This window comes from Convolutriloba macropyga, chromosome 8, assembly GCF_964194025.1.
Source record: "Convolutriloba macropyga chromosome 8, txConMacr16.3, whole genome shotgun sequence".
In the NCBI taxonomy this organism is placed as follows: Eukaryota; Metazoa; Xenacoelomorpha; order Acoela; family Convolutidae; genus Convolutriloba; species Convolutriloba macropyga.
Genome location: NC_134475.1, coordinates 41,193,880 through 41,199,879, shown reverse-complemented (window position 1 = coordinate 41,199,879; position 6,000 = coordinate 41,193,880). Strand labels below are relative to the sequence as shown.

Genomic DNA, 6,000 nt, shown 5'->3' with positions numbered 1-6,000 from the left:
TCAGATTATAATCACTGTCAGGGTTACGGTTCTGCATTGTGTTTCCAGACTAGTACACAAAATTTGTATTTTTTGAGCTGCCTAAGGCAAAGACTGAAGCAATTGCCAGCCTGAAGAAATTTGTTCTGAGTGTGAGGACGCCAAAGAAGCTGAGGCAAGAAGATGTGAAGGAGTTTATTTAAGTACTGCTCAAAATGAACTGCTAGACGCAGGATTTGTACAGAAGGAGAACCTACCAGAGACGCCGCAAGAATGAGTTAGGTGAGAGGTTCAACAGAACCTTGCTGGTGCTGACAAGATGCCTTCTGATTGACTCCGGAGTTACCAAGATGATATTGTGAGCAAAAATACTTCACCCAGCAAAGATCAGAAGCTTGGTTGTGAGGAGAGGAAAGAAAGAATGCCCAGCAAAGCTGATGCCGGGTATAAAACCTAAGCATTCAATTAGTAAGTTAACTATTTTTTGCTGTACAGTCTTCATGAGAAAGAGGGACAGAGATGTCGGAAAAATTGAACACAAGGCACTGGAAGGAGAGAACGTAAGCTACACTGAAGTAGACAACAAATACCTGGTGTACGTAACCAACGCACGCAAGGTAGCGGCAATTCAAGATGTGATTATCGAGGACTTCGTAGTGGGCCCAACCCCGGACAACACAGAGTCGCCCGAACTATTAGTTGGGTGGTTACAGCAACTCGGAATCTGGCACACAGTTGATGGTCATCAAGACAATGGCAACATAGAGAAACATTGCACATCTCTTCCAAAAAAAAGATGAGTGGCATGATGCAGAAAACATAGACACTCAGTAACCGACATTGAGACGAAATGGCTTGATGACAAGGAATCAGAACAGGTTAAAGGATCTAATGAAATAAGAGGGAGTCCATGAGACTCCAAGTTAAAGGATGACAGTGGAAAAGAACACTTCCCACAGTCGGAAAAACTTGGCTTCACTGAAAAAGGATTGGAGCAAGGGGACAGGACAGAGCCCAGACGAGGGACATCAGTAACGAAAGTTCCGCAAATTTTTGAAGAAGTCAGTACACATCTTAATGTGATTGAGGCTGAAATTGTGGCGCCTAAAACCGGTGACGAAGCCAAGAAACATAACTATTGGGACCTGCGAAACTAGGCAATGAATGAAATGACTAATGAATGAAATGAAAGAACCAATGAATCAAATGAACGAAACTATTGAGGCGACCCACAGACAGGGACGCCATACCGGGCAAATGGGTGTGCAAAGTGAAATTGAAAACTAGTTTTTAAGACAACAATTACAAGCAAGCTATTTGGTAAAGAGCTTCAAACAATTGGAAGGACTGCACTACTTTGAGACTTTTGCTCTTACCTGTAAACCAGAGGCATTCAGAATTCTTCTTTAACTATCAACAAAGCAGGGTCATGTGATGAGCCAGTTTGATGTCAAGACAGTTTTTTTGGCCTCGCTAATAGAGGAAAAAGTGTATCTGGAGAAGTCACAGCGTCAGATTGAGAGAAGATAGTATGTCTAATGAAGAAATCAATTTAAGGTTTGAAACAGACTGCTAACAACTGGTATAAGGACCTGGCAATCCTCCTACCGAGACAAGGATTAATCTGAAGCAGGAAGAATCATTGCGTGTTAGTGAGAGTAGAGACATGGGGTCACACCTTCATCTTGGTCTGGGTTGACGAAATCATAGAGGCCAGGCCAAATGATCCTAAGACCAAGAAACCAGTATAGTCACCCTCAGTCGTCTTAGTTGAATGTTGCCTCGAGTTTTTTCTTGACATTGGAGATCACTGTCATGCTTCTGAATGCTAGAGATTAATGATCGAGGGGTCAGGTAAATGGTTGGCCATCCAGAAGCATGACAGTGATCTTTAATGTCAAGAAAGCGCTCAAGGCAACTTTCCACTTGGATGACAGAGGGAAACTACACTGGTTTCCTCGTGGTCTTAGGATAAATCGAAAAGAAAGCAAATTCACTGTCGACCGACAACTGTAGATAGAGAGTTTGTTTGAGTTGTTCCAAATGGATCAATGCAAACCCTCAAGATCTCCAGCTGACTTGACATTGAAACTTCAGAGAACACAGAACGGAGGCGAAGAAGTAGATCAAAGTATCTACAGGAGCTTGTTTGGATCACCTCTGTATCTAGCCAAACAGATGAGGCTAGACATCATATTCAGAATCAACTTTCTGTCCAGACACATGATTACACCTACCAATCAACAATGGCTATGCAGATAATGATTTCTGCGATATCTTCAATCTTTAAAAGGTTTGAAACTTACTTGCTCAAAACAGTTTAGTTTTGATTTAGTGGAGAAAGTGGTGCAGACTGGTATGGTGATGTGAACGGCAGAAAATCAACGACGGGCTATTACTTCAAGCTCAATGGACGTGACGCAACATTCAACTGGGATGTCAAGAAGCAGGCCACAGTTGCTCTTTCTTCACCAGAGGCGGAATATCAGAGCATGGCAGCTGCAGTTCAAGAAACATGGTATCTGAAACAACAGAGGACAACCAGATGTGTATCAAATTGTGCCAAAACCCAGTCATGCACAAGCAGAGCAATCACCTTGAGACAAAATTTCAAGTCATTTGCGAGGGACAATGGGAATATTTCGATTCATTACGCTCTGACCGACAAAAGGGTAGCTGATATCTTCACGAAATCTTTTTCCACATCGAAGATGGAAACATTCAGAACAGATTTGATGGGAACGAACTCTACGCAATCAGCTCAAGGCTGAGTGGAGGTGTTAGAGTTTCGTTCAAACTAAAGTCTTGTTAGAATTGTTAGAAAAACCGTTTAACTTACCAGATTATTAAGACAAGGGCAAACTGATTCAAATAACAAAATTTGACCAAATTATTCACCAATAAACGTGGCTTAGATTCAATGTTCGGTTCAAACTGATGAATCTAGATAACTATTATTACAGTGAGATTTTTTGATGTAAAATCTTCCCAGCCTGTATTGAATGATTACGATACCACCGGAAATGTGAACGAATTCTTAAAAAACTGCCTATGAATTCTATATATTGTATCACTTGCGACTGGTGTCTAAGAAATTTGCAGAAAAAAACTATATTGGATAACTCTTTATCGTGATTTTAGACGTTATTATTATTTTTCGTTTTCGCGTTCGATTCCTATCTATAGAATTACTACTCCTTGCTTGTTATCAAGTAGACAGTAAGTTTTTTTGTGAACTCGACTATTTTGATTTGCTCGATATAATTACATACTCATTGACTCTCCAATGAGAATGCAAGCAAATTGAAACTGGTCAATTTTGAAAATCAATTGACATTGGATACCTAACTGGTTTTGACAGCAAACAAAAAAACGAGAATTGCCGATTACGTGGGACGCCTTTCTTAATGAACTACGGGTGATTATATAAACTGATTCTTTTGCAATTAATGGACATTATTAGTAAAACTAAGTTAATTGTGAATTTACTATTTAGCAGATACCTATTAATATTAGCACTTCTAGCCCATTGAATCAAAAAGTAGTAGTCTAGAGCATCAATTTAAACTTTGAAAAAAGAACTTCCCACTGATTTGCAGATCCAATTATAAACTGAAGAGAAAGGAAGCTCTCAATTTCCCTCCGATTTCCTTGGTAGACGGAAAAGCCCTTCTATTATATTAGCAGTAATTGGCCCCTAACATTGATAACAAAAGGTACATACATTTTAACTCATTGTGTAACATTACCCTATAATTGCATACGGCGTGCTATTTGATGATAAAATACTAATTTTACTTAGTCAGATGTGAAAGATCATTGCAGAAAGACATAAATGGTAAATGCAGACTATTTTAATGTACAATTCCACAAATCACAAATCATTGCTCTATAGCAGGAAATGCCGTCTCTGTAACAACGTAATGGGAAAGTAGCAGTCCCCTGTGTGCGGTGCTGAATTAAAGCCCCCCCCCCCCCCACCCCAGCCCGCGCGTTTAAATCTTTTACCCGAATAAGGTTTAATGCAGCAGATTTTGCTTTAAATATTTTGGTTTAAATCGAAACCTGGTCAACAGTGTTTGATGTATGGAAAATAAGAGCCGTTGGCTAAACGTGAAGTACATTAAAAGATTGTGAAGAATGTTTTGTAATTGTTGCCTTGATATTGAATCTACTTTAATTCAGATACAGCAACTGAATACGTATATACACTTTCAGGGTACTACCATTACACATTTTTACTTTTGATTTTAGTTAAAATAGTCTTTCACAATTACTTGCTACAAATGACCGCTCGACGGATGAATATTTCACCAAAATTAATCCGCAGTTTTGCACTTTTTACCACAATTCTTGTTCATGTTTGCTCTCAAGCTTTTCAATGTTTAGTGAACAAGAACGCTTTAGTGTATGGTCTTTACAGTTTTAATGGTGAAAAGAAGAGCAATAAAAAATCAACTGGACAAATTCTCTATATTAAGCAAATGAAAATGATATTGTTGAATATTAAATCTTCATTCTGACGCCAATCTACAAATATTTAATTAGAATGCTTGCATGTATGTTATGTTTGAATGGTATTAACTTAAAAACACATACATTCGACTTTGTTTATTCGACTGTGCAGTTTGATACGAGTGCGTATTTGAGTTCAAGACAGATAATTCTTTCGGTTATCAATTTTTAATAAACTTGCTTTCAATAAAACATGTTTTCCAGATGAATTATTCCCATTTTTTTTTTCACAATGAACAGAAATTTGAGTGCTCGTTCAAAATATCGTCAAAACAAATCATCTTTGACGGCTACGAATATGATCAAAGTTTAGTATTATACATATTATTCAAATCGGAAAGCGATCAACATTGATCTCTATTTTTCATGAAGTTTCAATCTAAAAAATTTGCATTTATCTGCTAATAAAGTAGCTTTGAAGTTTCAGTTTGTTTAATTTGGAGTATTTCACCTTATTTAAATTTCGTTTACTAGTAGTAAAGTGAAATCTGCCGGCAGGTTTTAGTTTAATAAATTGCTAGCCATGATTTTCGCAGTAAACTGTTTATCACTTCTGGTTTGGACTATTGCAATTGGAGGAATGTCATTTTAAGAAGGTGAGTTTTGAAACTCCAATATTTCAAATCTCTCTCGAGAGTTTTGTTCAATTTATGGATAACGCGGTTTTACTGCACATAGATCCTTAAAGTTATTAGAGCACTCTTTGCTCGTTACGTTGATTCTATGTCAACACCATTATAGTGAGAGCACAGTTTGGGACCTTTGCGTGTTGCGACACCACAATCTCTTAATTGATTGCAATCCTGTGCTCTCCCAACTGGTCCACATTGCGAGAGTCTTACTAAGCTATCTTATATCATATGGATGCTCATAAGATTTCAAGCTCCATGCTATCATTTCAAGCTCCATCTTATGATCACAACATATTCACTAGAGTGTATACTCTAAAAAAAGTAAAAAAGGCAAAAAATATGTAGAGAGACGAATTATTAATGATAGTTCCCTGCTAAAAACGTTTTTCTATTTGATGAAATTCTCACGTTGGCATTACGGAACGGTAAAGCTGGGTAATGCCCTCTCCCCGGGTCGAGAAAAATTATGTATGAAATGCGCTGAAATGCGCTGATTTTTCAAAAAACCTTACATAAAAATGCGCTGAAATGTGATGAAATGCGCTGAAACTTTGCAAGAAACCCGCTGAAAACCACTGAGTTTTCAAAAAATAGGTATCACTGAGAACCGAACCCTGCTAACCCCTTTGGTGCCGTAGCCTTCACTTTATCCATTTCGCCATTGATTCCTTAATTTCTTCATATTTAATTTGATTTTATATTAATAGACAGTTTATGAAGAAATGCGCTGAAATTATGTAAGAAGTGTGCTGAAAATTCAGCGCATTTCTGAGATATTTTCAACGCTTTTCAGCCCATTTTTTAGATAATGTTTACCGTTAATGTAAGAGTAGTTTAAATGGTTGACAATTTAAGAAGCGGTGTCAAAAAGCAT

The 6,000-nt window shown here is 37.7% G+C and overlaps 1 protein-coding gene across 1 annotated transcript in view; it reads left to right on the top strand.

Annotated features, from left to right (window-relative positions):
- The first annotated feature begins 4,311 nt into the window (after nucleotides 1–4,311).
- LOC142344731 (potassium channel subfamily T member 1-like) overlaps nucleotides 4,312–6,000 on the top strand; it is a 179,492-nt gene continuing 177,803 nt past the window's right edge. The window contains exon 1 of the mRNA XM_075396618.1: nucleotides 4,312–5,090. The gene's annotated coding sequence lies outside the window, so the exon portion shown is untranslated. The remainder of the gene's footprint in view (nucleotides 5,091–6,000) is intronic.